This window comes from Sciurus carolinensis, chromosome 6, assembly GCF_902686445.1.
Source record: "Sciurus carolinensis chromosome 6, mSciCar1.2, whole genome shotgun sequence".
NCBI classification, from domain to species: Eukaryota; Metazoa; Chordata; class Mammalia; order Rodentia; family Sciuridae; genus Sciurus; species Sciurus carolinensis.
Window position 1 is genome coordinate 118,003,244 of NC_062218.1, and position 15,377 is coordinate 118,018,620.

General features: G+C 35.3%; 1 pseudogene; it reads left to right on the forward strand.

Moving 5' to 3' along the window:
* Positions 1-230: 230 nt before the first annotated feature.
* LOC124987276 (myosin regulatory light chain 12B-like) lies at positions 231-953 on the forward strand (annotated as a pseudogene).
* The last annotated feature ends 14,424 nt before the right edge of the window (positions 954-15,377 follow it).

Consider the following 15,377-nt stretch of genomic DNA (forward strand, 5'->3'; position numbering starts at 1 on the left):
CCACGTATGTCAAACAAAAGAGTTTAAGTAGATAATCTAAGAATGTTTCTCAAGGATTTCGAAAAGCAGGAGCAAACAAACCCAAAATTAGTGGAGGGAAAAGAAGAACATAGATTCATGCAGAAGTAAAAGAAATAGAAGCCCTCAGCTGCTCTGGGGTAGAAGGGTGCTCATAGAGCCAACGAGGGATTCCTTAAGGTGCTTGATTCTCATGGCTGTGTAGGAATTTAAGTACCACCATGTCAAGCAAAAGGGCAAAGACCAAGACCACCAAGAAGCGCCCTCAGAGCATAACATCCCATTTGTCTACCATGTTTGACAATCACATGTTGAGGAATTCAAAGAGGCCTTCAACATGATTGACCAGAACAGAGATGGTTTCAATGACAAGGAAGATTTGCATGATATGCTTACCTCACTGGGAAAAATCCAGCTGGTGCATACGTGGATGCCCATGATGATGAGGCTCCAGGACCCATCCATTTCACCATGCTCCTCACCACGTTTAGGGAGAAGTTAAATGGCACAGATGGCGAAGATATGATCAAATGCCATAATTTTATCATTCTTCATTGCGGAGTAATATTCCATTGTATATATATGCCCTATGTAAACGTATGATTACACAAATGGTATGCCTTGACTCTATGTACAAATAGAGAAACAACATGTATCCCATTTGTATACAATAAAAAAAAAAGAATATATAGAATGAAATGAAAAAAAAAAAAAAAGATGTGATCAAAAATGCTTTTGCTTGCTTTGATGAAGAAACTACTGGCGCCATTGAGAAGGATTACCTGAGAGAGGTGTTGACCTCCACGGGTGATCAGTTTACAAATGAGGAAGTGGATGAGCTGTACGGAAAAGCCCCTCTTGACAAAAAGGGACATTTCAAATACATTGAGTTCACACTCATCCTTAAACATGGAGCAAAAGACAAAGATGAATGAAAAGAAATTCAAATTCCAGCTAAATGTTTCTTGTGGCTACTTTGGATATTTCTGAGATTTTTCTCTTAGAGCCTATTGCGTGCCCTTTAGCTTTACAGCTTTTGCCTTTCTTGTTTTGTATTTATTCTCAATCATTTTGAGGTTCATGTATCTTTAGAATCAGACTGGAAATGGGACTTCTTGTCATTTTCAGAATAGAAAATAGGATAATTTAAGTTGCCATTGTCCTCACCCCCAAGAACTGCAATGTACACAGAGTCAATATATTTTTTTCAGAGAGTTATTCACCTGGTATACAACCAGAGAAGCGAAAGTTGTACTCATTTGTGTACAAGAAATCAAAATTTAAAATAAAGAAAGTCATTTTTTTCTGAACCATTATTAAACTTTATGATTAAAAAAAAGAGAGAGTCTCTTTTTGGAAAAGGAAAACTTCTCTGAGGTGGTTATATTAAACAGAATAGATGTTTAGACAGCCAGGCATGGGGGATCTGGTGGATGGGCATATCCCTTAAGTATAAATGGACTTAGAAATTTTGTGGAGCAGAATTAATCTCCAGCCCTCATTTTGTAATGTAGAGGCTATGAAGAAATATAAAATATTTACATAATTGCCTGAAGCATGATATGCAATGTCTGTTAGAATTCTAGCTTTAAAGCAAATATAAAGCTGTTAATTATCTACTTCTTTCAAGAAACACTTTCAAAGGAGAAAAAAAGGTCCAACATGCAGAACACTTACATTAACACAAAAAACAAAGTTCTGGCAGTGCATCAAGAATGTGATAAAAATTAAACAAAAGGAAAGCATGTAAAATCTGTCCTCATTATTGTCGTACATTAATTCTTTTGTTCAATTATATTAGCAAAAGAGATTTTCAAAACCAAGCAGATTAATGATTCTAAAAGTTTAAGATGCTTTATCTTCAAACTGCAGAGCTGTTGTGTTCTGCCTCCATCTGGTCTTACTGCTTTCTATCCTATTTATTTGTCATTATGTATTCAGCCTTCAGTTATTTCAGTGAGAAATAATTCTTTAGGCAAGTTTATTATTGGCAGCACAAGAGACTAATGAACTGCAGTTCAATTGGATAGAAGGCTTAATGCCACTTTTTGAATCTGCCAGGTTAGTCTCAGCTCCTCATATGGCTTGATTTTGGCCTTCATCACAGTATACAATTCTGTTTATACAACAAAATGTGTTGTTTTCTGAATTTTGAGGACTTCCAAATTTGTAAATCTTATGTCAATCAGCTCTGTCCATTCCTGATATAATGTATGTGAATTCTTTCAGTTATTTTGATCTCAGGCATTGAAGTTTGTTTTTCTTATTTTGTGAAGTATATAATATGTATGTTTATTTTTTAAATTCATGGCCCATCAACCTTATCATTTTTGCCAATATTTAAATCAGTGAGAATATACAAAGCACTAGAAAATATGAATGATTAAAATGAAAACAGAGAGGAAAATGTACTTTCATGATAGAGGTACACATTACCTTGAGTCTACAGTGACATTATTAACTTCCACAGTTCTTTTTGTTAAATTATTCTTACAACAGATGTTCACAAATTGGTCATTTATATGGTGTCACTTCAACTTGCAATCAAGGCCATATTGAAGCTATTCATTTCAAAGGTGCAGGAGCTCCTGTAGCATTCCATATTTCATTGAGAATTAGATTAAACACTCAATAATGAATTTTGGTGCCTGGGTTATGTCTTCATTCTTCAAATAGCTAAACTTCCCATTCATTCATCAAATGTTTATTGAAAGTCTATTATGTATCTGACACTTCAGTTTTCAGAATACAGACAAGCAAGATAAAATTCTCTCCTTAGTGACCTTCAGTCTTAAGGTGGTTACAGATAAATAAACAGGGTCTTAGGAAGTGAAATGATGAAAGATAAAATTTGGATAGGTGCTGTCCACATAACACACAATAATTTAATAATGTTTGGAAATAAATTATTATTTAAAATGAGTCTGAAGGAAAAGTCATAAGGTAGGCAAAGCAGGACCAGTTTCCAGACCTCACATTTTCATTTTGTATTAAAGTCCACAAATTATATGGCTCACTTTGCCCAGGACATATTTACAAATGTGGGAACCAAGACCAGAATCTCTGTCTCCAAAATTGAAATCAGGCAACCTCATTGCATACGCTCACAGTGTCCCAGAATGAAGTTCCCAAGGAGGCTTCGTAAAGCAGAAAGTGAGAGTTTAGCTGGGGATTTAAACCCCTGTTAAGGGTCTGTGTGAATGCTTTTCTTCTGACTTAGAGTGCAAATCATCCTGCCAGCGTGTCTGGACTATGCTTCCATGACTGACAGAGACCCTGTCTTGATGTGAAGTAGCTGAGCATGTGACTATGACCTGAAGAAACGGGGTGCTGCATAGTGCGTGTCCAAAGGTATGACAGAACAACGTTCCTACCTAAGCCTCTTTGAAACCATTTTCCAAAGCTACAGCATGCAATAATGATGGTAGCAAAGATCTGAAGAACAACAGGCTGAACATGATGAAAATCAACAGATTGAAATTTACAGTTGTCTCTTTCCTCTTAGTATTTAAAACTTTTGAAGTATGACATGAGATCACCTGTAAACCAGTTAAAGACAGGAGTAATTAGAGGTTAAACATAAATTAAAATCTCATTTATACCCCTGAGTTTATGAAATGTGTTTTTCTGAGTATGTATATGGACTGTCTTGCATCTTTAGTATAACTTTCTTATAAAATTTTTTCATTTTTTTTCATTATATTCCTCTGAGTAACAGAATTTTGTGGTTTTACCTTCTAATTTTCTGACTTGTTCACATTTTCACACATTTTAAAATTAGTCATCTATAATTTCTATTAATTTATTTTTCTGTTGCTTTGTCATGAACTTCCAATTAAATCATATCAATAATTAGCTCATAAAATATCTTTGAAAATAAAAATTAGAGATTTTTGCAAATGCTGACCTCTTACCTTGCAACAATATCAGAGAAGAGAATATTTTTTAGTCCTCTGATTCATATCTTTTAAAAATATACAGTGAATTTTCCCTCTGCTCATCATTCTTGTGAAATTAATTCCATATTTGTCTAGAATTATTATTTTAGATGGATTTTCAAAGATCCTGGTGTTCCTACAAAAATCTTTTATGTACAAATCAATAAAAGTTCAGAGTAATTTTTCTTCGTTGCTTAAAAATCCTAGGTGCCAATGAAGAAAAAAAAAGGGAGGAAGAGGCTAAAGTATATGGAGCAAGAAACCTTTCCTCTGCTGTCCAGAGCTTTTCTCCCGGTAGCAGTCTAGTTTCAGTGAGTGCCCATTTTCTTCCTGGCTTGCCTGGCTCCTCTGGTCAGTGCCCTCTTGCAGCCCTGACAGAGGAGTGACCACAATCAAAGGTTAACATTCTTGTTCTCGGGCACCTGAAGTTCATCTCCTAGATGCAGGAATGGGGAAATAATTCCCACATACCCACCAGCCTTGGCCTGTTTTCATTCTCCAGCCCCAAACACTGAGTGGAGATCTCTTCTGCTGTTTTCGTCCTTTACTTATTACAAAGGTGAAATTTTTCAACTCTTCAAGTTTTCTTTCTTGCTTGTACATGATCTTCTGACATTCTGTGATGTTTCCTATATGCAACCATTTCCCTTTGCAGCATTGATTTCTATTTTCCACTACTTGATAATTCTTTGGTTATTTCTTTGAGAAGCTCTGGGTTGCACAGCACTATGTGCCAGAACTGAAACCAGCTATTTTTAAAAAATTATCATTGTGATGCTCAAGTTGTGAAACTTTGCAAAAATATATTAATGAATAGGCAAATAAACGTCATGAAAATACTAACTCAATAGTATTACTTTGTAAATGAATATGGTTTTCCCCAAAGGTTTGATATAAAAATATATAATCAATATACATTTGATTTATAATTAGAGATGTGAATGATACCTAAATAAAAGTAGAAATTCAAGAATGGGTATATTGGAAATATATTAATGTATTTATTGGATGTATTTGAATTTTTATCCTACACGTGTCCAAATACACTACACACAGGAAACAAATTACGTTTATAGTTATTTTTGGTAAAGCAATTACATTATGAGAGAATGAACAAAAATGAGGCCTTTACATATATTATAAATTACATTTTTAACTTCTTTAATTGTACTGAGGATTGAACTCAGGGGCCATCTACCACTGATAGATACATCCTTAGTCCTTTTTTATTTTTGAGACTAGATTTTGCTATGTAGTTGAGGTTATCCTAGGAAACTGTGATCCACCTGTCTTAGCCTCTTGAGTCACTGAGATTAAGGTATGCACCACTGTGTGCTGGGTACCTACGTTTTTAACTTTTATTAAAGATTAAACCTTCTATGTCTAGCTAGCTATGTTACTGGTGGTTTTAATTCAGAGTACATCATTTCAATTCTTTTCTTTTTTTCCTTTTTTGAAAAAAAATGTTGAGTATAGTTTTTCTCTCAATTTCTCTTCTATTGTTTACTCATGAAAACACCATAAATTTTGGATGTTATGTGGGAAATCAGACTCTGTTTGCAATAGTAACTCAAATAATTTTTATTAGAAAATCTTATTAAATGTAAATTTGTATAATTCAAAGAAAGTGATATATAAGGTTACTAGGGAAATTCAAAGCAAAATCAGAATGAGATACCACTTCAAATTCACTGGAATGACCATAATCAAAAAGAAAGACAAAGTTGGGCATAGTGATATATGCCTCTAACTCCAGAAACTCAGGAGACTGAGGCAGGAGGATCACAAGTTCAAGGCAAACCTCAGCAACTTAACATGGCTTTCCTCTTAAAATAAAAAGGTAAAATAAAGGTCTGGGGATACAGCACAGTGGTAAATTTCTCCTAGGTTCAACACCCAATACCATTTAAAAAAATCAATAAAGATAGACAAGAACAAATGTTAGCAAGAATATAGAAAATTTAGAATCTTCTTAAATTGTTGGCAGGATTATAAAATAGTATACCCAGTTTGTAAGGAAAATCTTTTTATAATAAATCATAATTAACTTCTCTATCACCATTTACATTTTTTCAATTTTTAGTTTTACAGTTCTTCAATATTCACATATATATGCCTATGGATATATATTTTTGTTATTTATTTGAGCAAAATATGTTCTAAATGCTGATATAATAATCTATTTTCTCCTGAAAGCAAATCTATTTGTATCTAGTCAGGTCATTCTGAAAAGTATGCCAACCAACAGAAATTTTGCTGATAGTTAAAAATTCAAATATCATAAGTTGGTTGTCTCATCAAATGAATTTCACTCCAGATAATTTTCTCAACCCCTGTTAATTTATTGAAATTCCTATTGCTGTGTTTTTAGTAAGGAACTGTCTGTGTTACTCAAATGGAAATAGAATTCACTGATCTTTAAACACAATTTATACTCCCAATTCCACTGAAGTTTCTATTTGGTTTTTTAGTTTGTTTTGCTTTGGTTTTAGATTTAAAAGAAGTCTTTTGATTCTTTGAATGAATTATTTTACAGCAAAATTCAACATAAAAATAGAACTATCTTCTGTGGAAAAATGAATTTACCCACAATCTGGACATAATCATGATTTAAATGCTTATGTATGTTTCTAGTACACATATACCAGTATATGCATATTCATAATTATATGTGCAAATATGTCTCACTCTTAAGAACATTTAGATTACATTGAATTTTGGAGTTCATACATTTAACAAATGTGTTTTCTAAAGAAATCACTCTTTAAAGAACTGGCTGATTAAAGTTCTGGGTTAGAAAAGATTAGTGCATTATGATTAAATACAAAAGTAATATTCACTGTGGTATATTCATACATGCACATAGCATAATTTGGTTGAATTTGTTCCTCAATAGAAGGGAGACTAGTAGGGTAGAAAAGTAGAGCAGAGGAAGGAAAGAGAGGAGGAAAAGAGGAGGTACTGGGGAATTTGATTGATCAATTTGTTATGTGTAGGTCTGAGTATGATATAATGAATCCTACTATTGTGTATAATTATAATGCACCAATAAAAAAGAAAAAACAGAAAAAGAAAAGATACAGATGTAATACACAATAACTTATGCACAAAAAGAAAATAAAAGATAAAGAAATGAGGAAAAGAATATGGCACATTTTGCCAAATTAGAAAGCAAGGAAGTAATGAAAGATTGCTGGGTTATTGCCAAAAGAAAGTTGGTATCAATTTAAATGGTTGCCACTCACCAAATTTTGGGAATTTAAGCCTCAGAAAAATTAATGAGTATAAAGAACTGAAAGACACTAAATACAAAATAAATCCATGAGTTAATAATACTAAAATTAACAAAATCATTTTTAAATGGAACAAGTTTAGTATTCAGAAATTTATCATATATTTTTATCATGTCCAGTTTGTTGCTGAATTTTTGAATATTATCTTTCACCTGTCAATATGTTTTGCATCAGTAGTCAAAATTCTGTGTCAGATCATTTCAATGTCTTAATCACTGTGGGTTTTGTTTTAATGAGCTCATATCAATGTTCTTTTTCTTCTACTGTTTCAGAAAAGTGATTGCTGGCTAAATGTTGCATTTGAAGGACTTTTTATAATAAGTTGTAGTATGATATTTTACTCTAGAGATGAGTCTTATTTGCTTTCCTGCTTTTCTGTGGATCTTTGCAATGGAATATCATCTAAATTCAATTTTTCTGGATCAAACAGAATACTAAGAGCATCTATGAATGGTACCACTGATTTTTCTTCTGGTCTTTCATTATTCCTATGATCTGTTCCTCAATATTCTTACTCCAAGTACAGCAGTGAGGAGGTTATTGAAATCCTCATCTCCAAAGGCCCTCCACTTAGCCTTTAATTACCATAGGCACACAGGGTTGCAGGTGTTACTAAAGCTGTTCCTGGCTAACACTGCCTGGGAAAAACACAGCCTCCAAAATGCTGCCTTCACCACTTCCTAGTTTCCCCATTCCTCTGACAGGTATTGTCATGATTTGTGTTCACCCTTCTCTTTCTTATACTTTTACATGTTTTACATACTTAATATAAATTGAATTGTACCATATTTTCCAGCTCTAACTTACATTTGTTTTTGGGTCAGGTGTACCACAGGTTGAACTCAGGTACACTTTACCACTGAGCCACATCCCCAGCCCTATTTTGTATTTTATTTAGAAGCAAAGTCTCACTGAGTTGCTTAGCATCTCACTTTTGATGAGGCTGGCTTTGAATTTATGATCCTCCTGTCTCAGCCTCCCAAGTCATTGGGTTTACTGGTGTGCACCACTGCTCCCAGCTCTCTGACTTATTTTTTTAACTCAAATTTATATTTTTTGAAATGAGTGATCCATTTTTATCAATACATTAACTTATTTTCTCTGTTATCTTGTTTGCACAACTTTATCACAACAATTTTTTCCTCTTTTTCCATTCTGGAATTGGAAGATGTTAGAAATACTCTTCCTTAATAGAAATTATGCTGCTATTGTTATTCTTTTACATGTTTCTTGGCATATGTATAGAATAGTTTGCAAACTCTAAATAAAAACAAAAATGTTTTCTTTCTCCATGTAGATCAGTGAACTTCTTTTAGTTTAATCAAGAATATTCCCAAGTATTTACACCTCCAACAAATAAGAATTTAAATGTAAGCATCAGAGCAGCAAATTATTAAAGAAACATTTCAGAATGAAATACTGTTCATAACTAGAAGGTACTTTCACAAAACTTTCAGTTGTTTGATATCATATAAGATTTCTTTATTGAATATAATATTTACTAAGATTTCATAATCAGGCTGAGTTTACATAACACATGAAAAGAAGCAATATTATATTTTACTTATCTTGCTGAGATTTTTTTCCCACCAGAATTTAGAAAATTTTAGTTTTAAGAATAAGTATAGGAATTCCATTTAATGGAATGAAGAAGAAAAATCACATTTTAAAGATGCACACACAGACACATAGACACACAAACACAAACAGAAACTAAAGAAAAAGGCAGAATAGAATTAACATATAACATGGGGACAGTTATTACTATTTTTAATTCTTAGAAATAAAGTAGAATACTTTAGGTACATGCATGTCTTCTATAGAATTTCAGACTGATTTCCAAATTAATTATATCAATTTAAATTTCTACTACGATTGTATTAAAATAGTTATAAAAATATTTCTGATTGCTTTGATTATTAAATTGAGCTTTTTATATGGGCAAAATTATTCAATTGTTTAAAATATCTCATCTTACATTTCATACACATTTTTATTATGCTTTTTTGTCATGTAGTTATGAATACACAAAAATAATTACTTTAAAATAGTTGAGATTTGATGAGAATGAAATTCAGTATTTATTAGTTGGACAACTGAGGGAATGTTGACCCTGTTTGAGGTCAGAGAACTTTCTGTTGTGTTTGCCAATGTGTAAAAGGCTCTTTTGTATCTACAGTACAATGAGTGGGGTAGAAAATCAGAAGATATGAAATCGGAAGAAGCTTCGGCAAATGCACATTTGGTCTCAGGGGCTGTGGGTAAATAGGTTAATTTTATTTGAATCAGATGGGAAGTCCCTGAATGGAAATGTAGCTTGATGACATGAAAGACATTTTTATTTTTTTCAGATCTTTATTTTATTTATTTATTTTTACGTGATACTGAGGATCAAACCCAGTGCCTCACACGTGTTAGGCAAGCACTCTATCACTTAGCTATAACCACAGTCCTGAAAGAAATTTTTAAAAGGTCATTTGGTTATTGTGGAATATAAACTCTGCAGGGCAAGAATAGAAATTGAAGATGTGCTAAGCAGCAATTGCAATGGTGCACAAGTTGTATTATACTCTACTTTTGAAACTGTCAAACTAACAAATATTTTATCAAAGAAGATATATAAATAACAAATAAGGACTTAAAATATGTACAAAATCACTCCCAATTAAGGAAGTGCAAATTTAAATCACAATGAAATTTTAACTACACCCTTGATAGAACAGCTAACATAAAAGATATTGGCCATATCATTTATGTTCAGGGATGGAGGGCATATAAAATTCCCAAATATCTCTGATGGAATGTGGCATGCTAAACCATTCTGGAAAAGAATTTGGTCAATTCTTACAAAGTTACTCATGAACTTGCCATGTGGTTCAGCAATCCAACACCTAGATAATACCCCTAGGGAAAGGAGAATTTAAATTTGCATAAAAACTTATACGGGGCGGGCTCTCTTCACGGGGCGATCCAAGATGGCGGCCTAGAGGGAGACTGCACCTCCGGTCGCTCCAGAACCCAGGAGTTAAGAAGGGGAGGCATTGAGAGACTCGGACTGAAGTGGAGCCACGGGTGAGTCTGCCCACTGGGTAAAGCTCGGCCCGGGTGGCAGGCCCAGATAGAGGTGGCTTATCGGAGCCGGGCAGGGCAGCTAGAGTCATCCACAGGCAGTCCTGCGCACTCCGGCGGTGGGCCCCGCCCACACAGCCAGCTTCTCCAGGTTCTCGGAACGGAACTGGCCCGCTAGTGAGAGCCTGTCTGAACACAGCAGGCTCCGAGTCCCGGAGCCCCTGCAGTGCAGTGTACTCCTGCAAAGAACCAGCGGAGAGCCTCGATCTGCAATCAGCCTCAGGGATAAGGGCAGGGCAGCCGGAGACCTCTTCAGGTGGCTCTGCCCACTCCGGCTGCGGGCTCTCTTCACGGGGCGATCCAAGATGGTGGCCTAGAGGGAGACTGCACCTCCGGTCGCTCCAGAACCCAGGAGTTAAGAAGGGGAGGCATTGAGAGACTCGGACTGAAGTGGAGCCACGGGTGAGTCTGCCCACTGGGTAAAGCTCAGCCCGGGTGGCAGGCCCAGATAGAGGTGGCTTAGCAGAGCCGGGCAGGGCAGCTTGAGTCTTCCCAAGGTAGTCTTCCACACTCCGGCAGTGGGCTCTTCCCACACGGCCAGCTGCACGGTGCAGGCCCACAGTGAGAGCATTTCCGCACAGAGCCAGTTCCAAAACGTGGAACCAGTAGGGGGCTAGGGGCAGTATTCTTCGAATGAGCTGCTTTATCAGATTCCTCCAAGACATCAGGCTACTGAAGGCTGGGAGGTGATACACTGGAAATCTACTGGGACACTATAAGCCAATAGTGGAAAACTGCAATATCTCAGGGTCCCACTGACAACTGACCATTATGAGAAAACAAGGGAAGAAAATGTCCCAAACAAACCTAGATACTACATCAATAAAACCCAATGACAGCACAGCAGAAGAAATGTCAGAAAGGGAGTTCAGAATGTACATAATTAAAACGATCAGGGAAGCTAATGAGGACATGAAAGAGCAAATGCAGGCATTGAAGGAGGAGATGCAAGAGCAAATGCAGGCATTAAATGATTGTACCAATCAACAGTTAAAAGAGCAAATACGGGAAGCAAGAGATCATTTCAATAAAGAGTTAGAGATACTGAAAAAAAACCAAACTGAAATCCTTGAAATGAAGGAAACAATAAACCAAGTTAAAAACTCCATAGAAAGCATAACCAATAGGATAGAACACCTGGAAGACAGAACCTCAGACATTGAAGACAAAATATTTAACCTTGAAAACAAAGTGGAACAAACAGAGAAGATGGTAAGAAATCATGAACAGAATCTCCAAGAACTATGGGATATCATGAAAAGGACAAATTTGAGAATTATTGGGATTGAGGAAGGCTTAGAGAAACAAACCAAAGGAATGAACAATCTATTCAATGAAATAATAACAGAAAATTTCCCAAATCTGAAGAACGAAATGGAAAACCAAGTACAAGAGGCTTATAGAACTCCAAACATACAAAATTACAACAGATCCAAACCAAGGCACATTATTATGAAAATACCTAACATACAAAATAAAGACAGAATTTTAAAGGCCGCGAGAGAAAAGAATCAAATTACATTCAGAGGGAAACCAATAAGAATATCAGCAGATTTTTCAATTCAGACCCTAAAAGCTAGAAGGGCCTGGAACAACATATACCAAGCCCTGAAAGAAAATGGATGCCAACCAAGAATCTTATACCCAGCAAAACTTACCTTCAAATTTGACGATGAAATAAGATCCTTCCATGATAAACAAAAGCTAAAGGAATTTACAAAAAGAAAGCCAGCATTACAGAACATTCTCAGCAAAATATTCCATGAGGAAGAGATGAAAAACAACGATGCAAATCAGCAACAGGAGGCGCTAGCCTAAAGGAATAGCCAAATAAAGGAGAAACCAAATCATGTCAAAAACAAATATGAGTCAATTGACTGGGAATACAAATCATATCACAATAATAACCCTGAATGTTAATGGCCTGAATTCATCAATCAAAAGACACAGACTGGCAGATTGGATTAAAAAGAAAAATCCAACAATATGCTGCCTGCAAGAGACTCATCTCATAGAAAGAGACACCCATAGACTAAAGGTGAAAGGATGGGGAAAAACATACCATGCACACGGACACAGCAAAAAAGCTGGAGTATCCATCCTCATCTCAGATAATGTGGACTTCAAACCAAAACTAGTCAGAAGGGATAAAGAAGGACATTACATGCTGCTTAAGGGAAGCATAAATCAGCAAGACATAACAATCATAAATATCTATGCCCCGAACATTGGCTCATCCACGTACGTCAAACAAATCCTTCTCAATTCCAGAAACCAAATAGACCACAACACAATAATACTAGGCGATTTTAACACACCTCTCTCACCACTGGATAGATCGTCCAAACAAAAATTGAATAAAGAAACTATAGATCTCAACAACACAATCAGCAATTTAGACTTAACGGACATATATAGAATATACCATCCAACACAGAATGAATACACTTTCTTCTCAGCAGCACATGGATCCTTCTCTAAAATAGACCATATTTTATGCCACAAAGCTACTGTTAGTAAATACAAGAAGATAGAGATACTACCTTGTACTCTATCAGATCATAATGGATTGAAATTAGAAATAAATGACAGAATAAAAAACAGAAACTTCTCCAATACCTGGAGACTAAATAATACACTATTATATGATGAATGGATAACAGAAGACATCAGGAGGGAAATAAAAAAATTCTTAGAAGTAAACGAGAACAAAGACACATCATATCAAAATCTCTGGGACACTATGAAAGCAGTACTTAGAGGAAGATTTATTTCATGGGGTGCATTCAAAAAAAGAAGTAGAAATCAACAAATAAACGAGTTAACACTACAGCTCAAAGCACTAGAAAAAGAAGAGCAGACCAATACCAAAAGTAGTAGAAGACAGGAAATAGTTAAAATCAGAGCCGAAATCAACGAAATCGAAACAAAAGAAACAATCGGAAAAATTAATAAAATAAATAGTTGGTTCTTTGAAAAAATAAATAAAATTGATAAACTCTTAGCCACACTAACAAAGAGAAAGAGGGAGAAAACTCAAATTACTAAAATTCAGAATGAACAAGGAAACATCACAACAGACACGAGTGAAATACAAAACATAATTAGAAGCTATTTCGAAAATCTATACTCCAACAAAACAGAAAACCTTGAAGACATCAACAAATTTCTAGAGACATATGAACTACCTAAACTGAACGAGGAGGACATACACAACTTAAATAAACCAATTTCAAGCAATGAAATAGAAGAGGTCATCAAAAGCCTACCAACAAAGAAAAGTCCAGGACCAGATGGGTTCTCAGCCGAGTTCTACAAAACCTTTAAAGAAGAGCTCATTCCAATACTCCTCAAACTATTCCATGAAATAGAAGAGGAGGGAACCCTACCAAACTCGTTCTATGAAGCCAATATCACCCTGATACCTAAACCAGACAGAGACACATCAAGGAAAGAAAATTTCAGACCAATATCCTTAATGAACATCGATGCAAAAATTCTCAACAAAATTTTAGCAAATCGCATACAAATATATATTAAAAAGATAGTGCACCACGATCAAGTGGGTTTTATCCCAGGGATGCAAGGTTGGTTCAACATTCGGAAATCAATAAATGTCATTCACCATATCAACAGACTTAAAGTTAAGAATCACATGATTATTTCAATAGATGCAGAAAAAGCATTTGATAAAATAGAGCATCCCTTCATGCTCAAAACACTAGAAAAAATTGGGGTAGTGGGAACATTCCTAAACATTATAAAGGCCATCTACGCTAAGCCCATGGCTAATATCATTCTAAATGGTGAAAAACTGAAAGCGTTCCCCCTAAAAACTGGAACAAGGCAGGGATGCCCTCTTTCACCGCTTCTATTCAACATCGTCCTTGAGACTCTAGCCAGAGCAATCAGACAAACCAAAGAAATTAAAGGGATACGAATAGGAAAAGAAGAACTCAAACTATCCCTGTTCGCTGATGACATGATTATATATTTAGAGGAACCTGGAAATTCCACCAGAAAACTTTTAGAATTCATAAGTGAATTCAGTAAAGTATCAGGTTACAAGATCAATGCTCATAAATCCAATGCATTTTTATACATAAGTGATGAATCTTCAGAAAGAGAAATTAGGAAAACTACCCCATTCACAATAGCATCGAAAAAAAATAAAATACTTGGGAATCAATCTCACAAAAGAGGTGAAAGACCTCTACAATGAGAACTACAGAACACTAAAGAAAGAAATTCAAGAAAACCTTAGAAGATGGAAAGATCTCCCATGTTCCTGGATAGGCAGAATTAATATCGTCAAAATGGCTATACTACCTAAAGTTCTATACAGATTCAATGCAATTCCAATTAAAATCCCAATGATGTACCTTGCAGAAATAGAGCAAGCAATTATGAAATTCATCTGGAAGAATAAAAAACCTAGAATAGCTAAAGCAATCCTCAGTAGCAAGAGCGAAGCAGGGGGTATTGCAATACCAGATCTTCAACTCTACTACAAAGCAATAGTAACAAAAACGGCATGGTATTGGTACCAAAATAGACAGGTAGATCAATGGTACAGAATAGAGGACATGGACACAAACCCAAATAAATACAATTTTCTCATACTAGACAAAGGTTCCAACAATATGCAATGGAGAAAAGATAGCCTCTTCAACAAATGGTGCTGGGAAAACTGGAAAACTATATGCAATAGAATGAAACTAAACCCCTATCTCTCACCCTACACAAAACTGAACTCAAAATGGATCAAGGACCTCGGAATCAGACCAGAGACCCTGCATCTTATAGAAGAAAAAGTAGGTCCAAATCTTCAACTTGTTGGCTCAGGATCAGATTTCCTTAACAGGACTCCCATAGCACAAGAAATAAAAGCAAGAATCAACAACTGGGATAGATTCAAACTAAAAAGCTTTCTCTCAGCAAAGGAAACTATCAGTAATGTGAAGAGAGAGCCTACAGAGTGGGAGAATATCTTTGCCAA